Here is a 12,035-nt window from a genome sequence, read left to right on the forward strand (position 1 = left end):
AAGAGCGTCCAAGTTCAAGGACAAGACATGAGGTGCATGCAGACACTCCATTCTCCAGGGAATGGTGAGGCCGGACTCAGTGCAAACACTGTCCTCAGCCTCAGGCCGAGTACCCAGGAAGTAGGCAGGCCCCCTGCTCCCCAACCTGGGATGCCTGTAACCTCGCTAACACACGGGGATGGGGGGAGGGGCAGGAGAAGCCAAGACCCTGTAGGGACCCCATGTGCACCAACTCAGGCTGCGCCAAGTCAGGAACTGTATAGCCCACAATTCTCAAAGGGCACCATGCCTGAATCTCTATTTCCATTTATTCTAGAGCCAGGCAACCTGCCAAGGTACCCAACTTCTTACACTCAGTATGTATCCTGAGAATGAATGAGCACTGAGGCTCCAGGGTGGACAGGGGGCCACACAGCATCCGGCCACTCAGCATGGAGCTGTGATCCGAACTCAGCTTCCTCAGCCCAGCAGGGATGCTGCACCAGCCACAGCACATGTCAGAGCTGACCAGTCACAAATCCTGCACCTTGCTCCCCATGCAGCCACCTGTGACACAGGTATGTCACACTCCGTGTCTTTATCACTAAGACCATAGCAGGGTCTTCAGGAAAACCAAGCCCTGCAGGCAGTCATTAATGATCCGAAAAGCAGCTCCCACAAAACAGGCCAACACTCCTTCCCTTACAGAAAGCATGCCCGTGGCTAGTGCAGGGCGGTCAGAGGGCCCTAGAGACAGCTCTGGGGATGAAAACTAGGGTCAAAAAGGAGCCAGCAGCAAAAATCCCCAAAAGGACAGAACTGAGAGGGACAGGAATCCTGCAAGATGTTGCAGAGCCCTCAGGAACACAGAGGACTTACTTACCTGCTCTGGGTGGACTTGCACACAGCAGGGACTCACCACCTTAAAGAGAGAGGAAACAGGTAAGCCACTGGATTCTCCTCAAAATACTTAATATGATAATCTAGTAAGATTCCGAATGGCTGGACTGGTCTCCAAACAAGTTCATAGTCAGAGTTGTCAGAGTTCGAGACTCGGGACGCTTAGTGTTAATCAAGTCTGAGTTTTTGCAAACTTATGGAAAGTCCCAGTCTTTTTTGAGAATTGTATGAAAACCATGAAGCTCCTCCCAGTCCCAAGAAAAAAATGCGCATTACTCACATCGACACACTTTCACATTCAGTTTCAAAGAGCTAGGGGTGTCTTAAGTTACAAACTTCCAAGCCAGCCTAAGCTGCTCCTCACAAGGGGTGTGGAGAACTCTGCTTGGTGGTCTCCAAGCTGCCTCCCCTTCTCACACCCACACCTGAAAGTTTGCATTCTCTACACAATAGACTGCCTTCTGTAGAACTACTTCTCCAAGCAGAACTGAGAACCAATTCTGCCTGTGGGGAGGGCAGTGTGGTTAGCTCACTCAGCACATGAGACGGGGTATGGAGGTTCCTTTGACTCCACCACAGCCTTCTGAAGAACAGAATTCATTGAGAAAAAGAAAAGTAGTAAGACCCAGCATGGGCCAACACTGGCATAGCGGTAAACCACGACATGCTATGGCTGGCGCACGTGGAAAGGTTCCAAACTTACATGGACAGACTTCCCTGAGTACACTAGGCCCACATGCGCCCATGATTGAAGCCTGCTGCGGGTGGATGGCAGTGCCAAGACCCGGTTATGGTTCTCTTCTCTCTCTCGTTCATGCGAGAAACTAATGAACTTTTTTTTAAAAAATGACCTTTAAAATCAAATTTTAGAATGACTTCAGTTTAACCCAAGGCAGAAGGGAAAGGAAGAGGCACCTGAAGAACTGACCCAACGGAGAGAAAGGCCCCACATGAGTGGGACGTCTGTCCTACCACTTACTAACCACAGGATCTTGGTCTTAAGTCTCCCTGGGCCTCAGTTCCTCATGGGAAAACTGTGAATCATCATAGTTCTTCACCGGGGAGCTGTGAAGAGTAAGAGCTAGTGTTTGAGAAGCTCAGAAGATGGGCTGGCAGCGTTCTCTGGCTGAACCAAGGAACACAGAGCTCCCCCTGGATGCAAAGGGCTGTCAGTGGACAAGAGGATCAGAACCGCTCCATGGTGCTCTGGGAAGTCGACTGGGATCAGGACTCAACACCCTGCACACTGCCTTCCTCCTTATCCTTCTCCCGCCTCGCCTCCTTCCATACCCCTGGCACTCCCATCTTTACAGACATTTCTGGACGTGTGCACAGGAAAGAAAAATCCCAGGGGTCTGACTAAATGTCCTTGTGGTTTGGCCTGGGCAGCAGCGTGACCCTGGTTCCTGCCGTGGAGATTATTTATAGCCCTCTTGCTTATCTTACTCAGAAAGTTCCTCAAGGAATATGTGACACAGGGTCACTCACTTGTCTGGGACATGTCATTGCTCCACCAGGATCCTGATTCACAGTCTTGGCTGGAGCAGGGGTCCTCCCACCACACACAAACACACACACAGAGAGCAATCGGGAACACACCTTCCTCACGTGTATGTCCCGGCTCTGCACACACATTGAGAGTTGATGAGTGGACGAGGGAATAAGTAAACAAGTATATAAAGCAAAAAAAAGGCAGACAAATGCCTTTGGAATTACAAGGAGTTGCAAACAGAACCTCAAAGGATGTTGGTGGCAGCTGGGCAAGGAGACTTCCTGGCTAACAGAGCACCCAAGCACAGCATCCCCTCAACACACGCCTGCATCGTGGGGCCCCGCTGCATGTGGGGCATGCGGGCAGGAAATGTGCCAAGAATCAGTCTCTGCCTTTAAAAGTCATCATCTGTAATCCAGGCAACAAAATAGTACTCAAAGATGAACAAAAATGAGCTCCCAAAGCGGGCGAAGACAGGGAGGAACCTTAATGCTTGCTAGGTGGGAGAAGCAGTCTGAAACACTTCGCAATTCCGTCTATGGCGTTCTGGAACAGGTAAAACTGTGGAGCCACAAGAAAGGTCAGTGGCTGCCTGGGGCTAAGGAAGTATGGGATGAACAGATGGAGCACAGAAGACTTTCAGGGCAGGGAAACTGCTCTGCATTTTAGAACAATGCTGGATACATGTAATGCACATCTGTCCTAACCCACAGACACCCAACACCCAGACTGAGCCCTAATGCAAACTACCAGCCTTAGTTAAAAATAATGTATCAATATTGGCTCATCAAATGCAACAAATGTAACGAACATGCCACAGGAATGCAAGATGTTTATATATGAGGGCTGAATAAACGGCCCTTTATTCTTCCATAAATTGGAGAGTCCCCAAAAATAATGTCTATTTATTTTTTTAAACATGCATGTTGTGGAAATGTGTTTATTGAGAAAATGAAAAGAAACGTCCTATGCAATGTCAAAAACTGGAGTTTGTTGTTTCCGTTTCTTTATTTACTTATTCCATGGGAGAAGAGGAGAATGAAAGGAAGGGAAATACCCCCAACAGAGTCTTCACACCAGGAACCACCCCAGCCTTCCCCCGCCCAGATCACAACACATGGGTGCACCGCTCAAGGAGCCTCGGGACCCAAACCAAAGACCTTCCTGTGTGGCCTCAGCATCAGAGTTCTGTCTCACCACGCCGCAGCAGCTGGCCAGCAACCACTATGGGAGTCAGTCTAGAAGCCAGCGGTGGTCCATACACCCCACATTCCCAGGGGCAGCAACACAGCCCACCTGGCCTGCTCCTGTGGTGACTTCCGGCAAGGTAATGAGGCGGCCTGTGAGCCAGGGCTGGGGTCCTCCCACCTGCCTCAACCTACCGATGGCCGACACACCAGAGGGGCTCTGCAATCCTCACAGCTGATCTCACCTACTCCTGCTGCTTATCCTGAACATTCTTACTGGTGCCACGTGCCAGTCCCTTACAAACGAAACTTACTCGTCTACATCCCCCATGGAGCTTAAGGTTCACTAACAAACTGGGTCAACCGAGCGGCTTGCAAGGGAGTACTCCGGGGCAGCACACCGCGAGCTCCACACCTCCAACCGGCATCCCGCCAAGCCAGGGCCTCTGGTCTGGGAGAGCCGGCCCTGGCCACGGCCAAAGAAGACCGGCCACTGCTGCCTGTCTGCACACCTGCCCCTTAGCTGCAGACCTCCAGCCTCCCCCGCCTCAGGGACCAGGTGGCCAGGGGAGGGCACTGCTGAGGGCCCAAGTGGGGACTGCACGGCAGGGCCAGGTTGCACTCTGCAGGCACAGCACGCTGACCCGCTTACTCTCCTCTTCTTAGATCCACCTCTGACTGACACATCCCAGCACCGCCCGGTTCTTCTGCTCTTCTCATAGAACAGAAAAGAACGCCTGGGTCCGGGTTGCTTCAGGTGGGCTTGGCCCTCCTTGGCTTGAAGGAGCTGATCCTTTTCAGCACCGAGGTTTTGAGGTATCAGTCCTGACTGCCTAAAAAAGCTGAAAGCGGATCAGGAAGCCCCCCAATACCACAGGGTTCAGGGGAGGTCCTGATCCCACCAGGAAACACGGAGCTATGTCTGCTCTTCTGAGCGTGGTCAGCATGGTGGGGGTCTGGGCGGCCCCCTGCCTCTCCAGAATCTGAGCCTGCTCAGGAAGGTGCACTGTAAGTGCACCTGGGAGTGTGAGAATTCTACGAGAGCGCGGCTGAGCTCCCTGCACCAAGGAACACCACAGGGCTCCAGGCTTACCCAACGTGCCAACGCAAAGCTGCATGGCCCTGTTTCCACGTCCTCAGGGCTTCCTCTTCAGGTCCACAACAATCTGGAAGACCGGCCAGCACCCACTGTGAGCACAAGGCACCGTGTGCCTGGGAGGGCCAGCCCACAGGTGGATGCCCGCAGAGGACAGACACCAGCAGGCCCAACTGTCATGCTCTTCTCCTGAGAGAAGCTGCTCCAGGATCACAAGAAGTGAAGGTGCAGCAGTGACAATGGTGGGACGGGGCTGGGCAAAGTGGCTCCTGGGAGCATCTACAGAAAACCTGAAAAAGGTTGTGGCCCAAGAGCCGTGGGCAGCGGGAAATGGGCCAAGAACGTGGGCTGAGAACTATGGTGGCAGGCAGCTGTGGGCCAGGAGCTGTGGGCCATGGGCTGTGGCACCCCTGTGACTCACCCCTCCCTGACGTGGCAGGCCCCTCTGAGAGGCCTGCTTCCGAGCCGTTTTATGGCCTTTCCGGCTCCACGTGGGGCCTAATCTACCGTTACCAAGGACAACAACAAACAAACACAGCCTTGCCAGCCCTGCACCTGTCTGTGTGGGCACCTGGGCCTGCTGGTGTCCAAGACCTCATTTCCAAGCCAGCAGCTCGCCATGACAGAAGTGGGAGAGGTGAGGGGTTTCACCTCAGTCCTGTGTCCCTGGGAATGTGTGAGTGGGTGTGTATGAGTAGGTGTGTGCATATGTGAGGTGGCATGAAAATGTATGAGTGTGTGGCTATGTGAAAGAGGTGTGTGATAGAGGGTGTGTGGAAGTATGAAATGGTGTAAGAATGTGTGTGCGTGTGTGCACGTGGGTAGGTGAGTGAGCTTTTGTGTGAACATGCGTATGTGACAATGTGTATGATCACGTGACAGTGAGTATGATTTAAGACTATTGTGAATTGCCACGAGTGTGGGGGGGGGCTGGCTGGATGAGGGTGAATGCGTACATACCTTGTGAATATGAGAGAGGGTATGTTTGAAACTACGTTTGTGAGTGGGAGTTTACATGTGGGAGCATCAGTGTGAATGCTCCATGTGTGTGTCTGTGGCAGTGTGTGTTCACGTGTCTCTGAATTGCAGGTCTGTGTCTGCAAGGTGGCATGTGTGTCTGTGAGTGTGCACACGCTGCAAGGTGGCGTGTGTGTCTGTGAGTGTGCACACACAGCAGAAGCTCAGCCCTGCAGCTCCATCGCCAAGGCCAACGTGCACATTCTGCAGGGACAGCGTTTTCCCTCCTGGCGCAGCGCCCAGGCCTGGTGCTGGCTCAGGCGTCCAGGCCTGGGTGAGGAGAGACCCATCCTACTCTGCTCACTTCTGGAGAAAGAACTCTGCAGGAGCACTTTGCCGACGGTGCTCTCCTAGACTGATACAATAAAACCATGAACTCAGCTTTCGTTATTATTTCTTCTTACATTTTACTCTGAACAAAGCCTAAGATACTATCCCACTGTCCCACCTGTTGGTTTCCTTAGAAATGTGTGGGTAAACTACACACTGCAACTGCAGATGGCAGTGTGAACACTGAATAGGTACATTTTCTATTCAGATTCATCCTTTTCTCAATCGTCAGACACCGCACTAGCCTTGGGTCACCCACGCGGGCTTTCTAGACTCTCAGAAGTCCAGAGGCAGCCTGGAAAGGGACACCTCGACTCCCCAGCAGGCTTCACACCTCCGGCCTCTGCAAAGGAGGCCGGAGTGCTTGGCCCTCCTGACACTTCTCTGAGGGGTCTGCAGGCACTGCTGCCCACAGAGCAAAACTCCAAACTCTGCAATCAAGTGGACTCGGGCAATCTCGTTCACTACAGGATTCTGGAAGGACCAATCGGCTCCACGGTATCAACCAGCAGTTACTTAATGGCATTCAACAAACACACACGCACCCTGAAACAAATCTCTCTGCCATCGTTCAGACGCAAGGGCCAAAGGGACAGAGGAGGACGGGTGACTAGCCTGCCTCGGCCCCTCTAGGCCAGTGAGCAGGCCATCAGGTGAGTTCAGCCGGGACAAAGCACACTGCACAAGTTCTGCCTTACATAAAAGTGCTTTCACGGGCCAGTCAGTGGTGCGGACGTTAAGGCGCTGGATCCCACGTGGCCAACCACATAGTTTGAGTCCCTGACCCGGTAGCCTGAGAAACACGCTGAGCATGTGTGTATGCGTGCCCACATTCCGAGAGGAGAATAGAAAAGGGATTGTGGTGTGGCCGCACTAGGGGGTATTTCTCACTTTCTCTTTCTCTTTCTCTCTCAGGTGAGCACACATACCCTATCGCGAACTAAAAGAAAGAATAATAATGAAATTACTTTACTTACAATCACTTGAAATCTAAGGTAAGTTGCATAAAGTTTTGTTTTATCTTCACAAAACCAATTCTTTATGGAAAAACTTCATAGTGTAGCCAGGACTAGGGCACTTTCCCAAATCGTGAAAACAGTCAACAGCCGCTTAACTGCAGGCCCAGACTAGGCCCAGGGCACACAGACGCTGATGCCAGCAGTTCAACTTGCTGGACACAGGGCCCTGAACAGAAGGGGGTTGGGGAGCCTGTCCCTGTCCAGGCGGAGCAGCAGCCTGGGAGGGCAGGGGTCTGCAAAGGGGCACTTTCCTTATTTACAGCTTTTACTTCCTAGGTGGTACGCTACAGGCCAATAACACAGCAAGGCATTTTTATGTGCCCATTATATGAGACTGAGGTTTTAATTAAGTTGCCCTTGTGTTCTTGTTACCATTATTACTGCTACTTATTAAAGTGGTTGGTTGAATATGAGGAGAGGAAAGCCCCCCATCTTCTAATGCTGACACCCTGCTTTGACATCGATTGTGAAATTCACCTGCTAGGTCGCCATGTGCTACCGGAGCCCCACAGCCCAGTGCTGAACCAACAGAAGCGCACTTCCTTGGTGCCAGAGACCCGAGTCCTACATCCGGACACCAATGCCATGGATTCTCCACCCTTGGCTTGCAGATGGCGTCTTCATCTCCTCTTGCTTAGACTCACCAGTCGGGTTGCACCAGAGTCCACTCTCGTGATCAATTCTACCCCAATTACTTCTTCAAAGACCCTCTCTCCAAATGCAGTCACATCCCCAGGTCCCGGGGATGAGGACTTCCACACACAAAGTTGGGGGAACACAACTCAGTCCCAGACATGACATTAAAGCTCTGATGGGACCAGTGGAAACATAAGGTCAACAGAACATTCTCAGAATGCCAGCAGGAGCCGGGCCTGCAGGCAGGGCCCAGGAGGCCTCCCGAAAATGCTCTTCAGAGGTGTGGAGCTCTGTCAACGGGCAAGGAGAAAACCAGGGTCAGGTCTGCACCACAAGGGATCAAAGGATGGGGGCGCCATACAGCAGCATCTGAGACTTAATCTTAACTCTCTCTGCTGCCTTCCAGAGCTCTCCCTAACTCTGCCTCTGTGTCCCCTTTGTCAGGTTTGACCCCCGGAATCCCTAATTAGGTTCACATTCCTCAGGAAGCTCTGTGATCCCACTAAGCCAAAGCCCAATTTAGCCTGCTCTGATCCCCATGAGAACATACTGCCTGCTAGCACAATTAAACATTCTAGCTCATGCCACCAGGGAGAGAGCAGAAGAGAGGAGAGAGAGCATTCCTGGACCAGTGTCATCATGTCCTTCCTTTCAGTTACCAAGCAGCAATAAGACTCATGCCTGGAGACCAGCAGTTAGCGTAATGGCTATGTTGCTGGACTCCCACGTAGTCGACCGTGGTTCACGTCCTGGACCCGGTGGCTTAAACTCACGCCGGGTGCGTGTGCGTGCGTGCCCAAGATCCCAAGCGGAGAATGGAGGAGAAGGGATTGCGGCGTGGCCATCCCCCCTGGGGGTGATTTCTCGCTTTCTATCTCTCTGTCTCTGTCTGGCGAGCACACGCGCCCTATAGCGAAAACCTCTCCAAAAAAAAGACTCATGCCTGGGTGGAGTTAAGGAAGAGAAGAGAGGGGGCTGGCCCCATGGTGGTTTAAGGGAGCCAGATCCCATGTAGACAATTGCGTGATACAAATCCCAGTCCCGGCAGCTTGAGAAACACGCCAGGCAAGAAACACACCAGGCACCTGCATGTGTGTGTCCAAAATCTCAACAGAAATGGAGGAAAAGGCATTGCAGCATGACCCCCCTCCACTGGAGGGTGCTTCCCTCCCACCCCCTAGGCAAGCACAGGCACCCTCTGGCAATTAAAGAAATTTTAAAAGCAATGTAACTAACATCTATGCTTATATAAAAATCTGCACATGCTTGCTGACTTTGAGGGCGAACTCACAGCCCACACTGTGGTGGGACTTTCTGGTAAGAATACTCGTGGTGGGTTTGCCCCAACACTGAGCTGCAGGAGCACAGTGAGAAAAGGGCCACAAGCCACAGACACAGCTCTGTGAGGTGGCACAGGCAAGGTGACTTTTCGGATTTCTTAAAGGAAATCACACAAAAGCCTTCAGGGAAAGGGATCTTACAGGCAAAGAAACAAAAATGCCCCCCCCCTCAAAGAGCAGAACTTAAAGAAGCTTAACACGAATGATAGCTTGCAAAACAAAAACAAAAAAAAAAAAAAAAGGGAGAAGACTCGGAAACAATGAAGATGTCCTCTAGCAGGTGAACGGGCACATCCAGTAACAGAGTATTATTCAGTGCTAAATAAACAAAACAGAAAAACAGTATCTCTGGCAGCATCACTTCCAAGATGACGAAGGAAAGAAGAAACAATAGCTGTGATGAAACAGGCCACGCCACAGGTAGCCTATTCACTGCACAAACTGTGCCCAAGGCATGTCCAAGGACAAAGCTATCAAGGCTGGTCATCGAAACATAGACAAGGTCGCAACCGGCAGGGGCATCTCTGGAGCAAGTGTCTTCGATGTCCACGTGCTCCCAGGCTGTATGTGAAGCTGCATTACTATGTAAGTTGTGCCGTGCATAGTAAGGTAGTCAGGAGCCAATCTCGTGCCGTGCATAGTAAGGTAGTCAGGAGCCAATCTTGTGTCGTGCATAGTAAGGTAGTCAGGAGCCAATCTCGTGAAGCTTGGAATGACTGAATGCCTCCACCCCAACTTAAACCTGCAGGGGCTGCCCCACGCCCTCCACCAAAGTCCATGTGAGGAGCTGAGTCTTTAAGAGCTGAAGGACTGGCCTCTGAGAAAAAATAAAATGCAAATTATACATTAAAAAAAAAAAAAAGAGCTATCATGCCATGAGAAGATAAAAAGAAACCTTGAATGCATGTTGCTAATTGAAAGAAACCAGTCTGAAAGGGCAACAGACCACAGAGTTCAGACTCTAGGACATTCTGGGAATGGCAAGACTATGGAGATAGTAAAAAGATGGGTGATTGTCAGGGCTTAGGGAGAAAGGGACAAGTAGAGGGAGCACAGGATTGCCAGGGCAGTGAAACTGCTCTATGTGATAAAACGGGGGAAACGTGTCACCCCACATCTTCCCAAACCGGCAGGATGTAGCACACCCAGGGTGAGCGCCAGTGTGAGCCAGGGGCTTAGAGTGGATCCAAGGTGTCAGCACTGACCCCGGGACTGTAACATATGCTCACACTGGTGCATGGTTACCACAGGGGGAGTTTCATCTCCAGGTATTCCTCTGTGTGTGTGAATGTGTGCACGTGTACACACACACATGCTCTGTACCTTCTCATCGATTTTGCTATGAACCTAAAACTGCTCTAAAAATAACATCTATTTATTTTAAAACCATTTCGAAAGCAGCTATCAACATGAAAGCACACAAACACACACATATTCAGCAAACAAGGTGGGGAACTGAGCTGGTCTGGCACAGGCCTCCCCCCTACTCTGGAGGAGAAGCGGCTACAGGTCTAGAAGCTCCATGCAGACAGCCACAGCCATCTGTGCTCAGCCCTCGGAGCACAAAACTTGGCAAATGTCTATTGAATTGGCTGGGTTAAGAGTTACAATTTAGGGACCAGCAGTTAGTGTAATGGCTATGTCGCTGGACTCCCGTGTAGCCGACCGTGGTTCGAGTCCTGGACCCGGTGGCTTAAACTCACACTCTGTGCCCAAGATCCTGAGAGGAGAATGGAGGAAATGAGATTGCAGGGTGGCCATCCCCCCTGGAGGGTGATTTCTCACTTTCTGTCTCTCTGTCTTTCTGGCGTGCACACACCCTATAACAAAAACCTCTCTAAAAAAAAAATTAAAAAAAAAAGATACAATTTAATTCGTTAAAAAGTGCTCCACCCTTTGAGCGAGGAGGAGGGCAGAGAAGGTGCATGGTAAACGCATTTACTGAGAAGCCAAGGGGACGCAGGAGCTGGGGTAGGACCGCCAGCTTGGGCGGTGGCCCTAGAGCTACAACTGCCTGGCCCCAGATCTGTCACCTGCAAGCAGGCAACAAACAACAGGACCCCTCAGCAGGCCGTGTGACAAGCAAATGACAGATCACATCTGAGGCGCTCAAAACAGTCCTGCGAATCACTCCTGGTGGCTGATCTGCATTCTGTATAAACACATCTCAGAAGTCATGGCACTTTCTCCCAAAACCTCCTACTGTGTGGTGGTGGCCCATCCCACACTCAGGTGACAGAACTGAGCCTCAGAGCACCAAACAGACTGCCCAATGCCACAAAGGGTATGCATGAGGCCAGGAAAGCAACACGCACACAACAGAGGGCTCGTTGCTCACAGGGCCGGGTTTTTGGCTCGTTGCTCATAAGGCTGGGTTTTTCCTTCTTGGTTATGAACATTTTCTTGGTCCTTCCTTTAACTAACAAATTCAGGGAAAAGAATTGGGTCCCCCATGAAAGCAGCCCGTCACAAAACCAGCTGATGGCATGGTGGTTAAAATGGCTGGATCCCACATGATCAACAGCACAGTTCAAGTTCTGGATCTAGTAGCTTAAAAACTCTACCGGACATGTGTGCATGTGTGCACCCAAAATCCTGAGAGGAGGGAACCAGCAGTTAGCGTAATGGCTATGTGGCTGGACTCCCACGTAGTCGACTGAGGTTCGCGTCCCGGACCCGGTGGCTTAAAAAACTCATGCCAGGCGTGTGTGTGTGCGTGCGTGCGTGCCCAAGATCCCGAGAGGAGAATGGAGGAAAAGGGATTGCAGCATGACCATCCCCCCTGGGGGGTGATTTCTCGCTTTCTGTCTCTATGTCTCTGTCTGTCTGGCGAGCACACACGCCCTATAGTGAAAACCTCTCCAAAAAAATAAATAAATAAATAAAATAAAAAATCCTGAGAGGAGAATGGAAAAGAGGTTATGGCAGGGCCACAATCTGCTGAGGGTGATTTCTCACTTCCTCCCTCTCTCTGTCTCTCTTTCACACTCTCTGGTGAGTGCTTGTGCCCCCTAACAAATTGGGGGGGGAGAAGTAGCA

The 12,035-nt window shown here is 51.3% G+C and overlaps 1 protein-coding gene across 1 annotated transcript in view; it reads right to left on the bottom strand.

Moving 5' to 3' along the window:
* Positions 1–12,035, bottom strand: part of TNS3 (tensin 3) — a 239,551-nt gene that overhangs the window by 195,607 nt on the left and 31,909 nt on the right. Inside the window, 1 exon segment of the mRNA XM_006150681.3 lies at positions 863–901. The gene's annotated coding sequence lies outside the window, so the exon portion shown is untranslated.

Source organism: Tupaia chinensis, unplaced genomic scaffold (genome assembly GCF_000334495.1).
Source record: "Tupaia chinensis unplaced genomic scaffold, TupChi_1.0 Scaffold000294_2, whole genome shotgun sequence".
NCBI classification, from domain to species: Eukaryota; Metazoa; Chordata; class Mammalia; order Scandentia; family Tupaiidae; genus Tupaia; species Tupaia belangeri.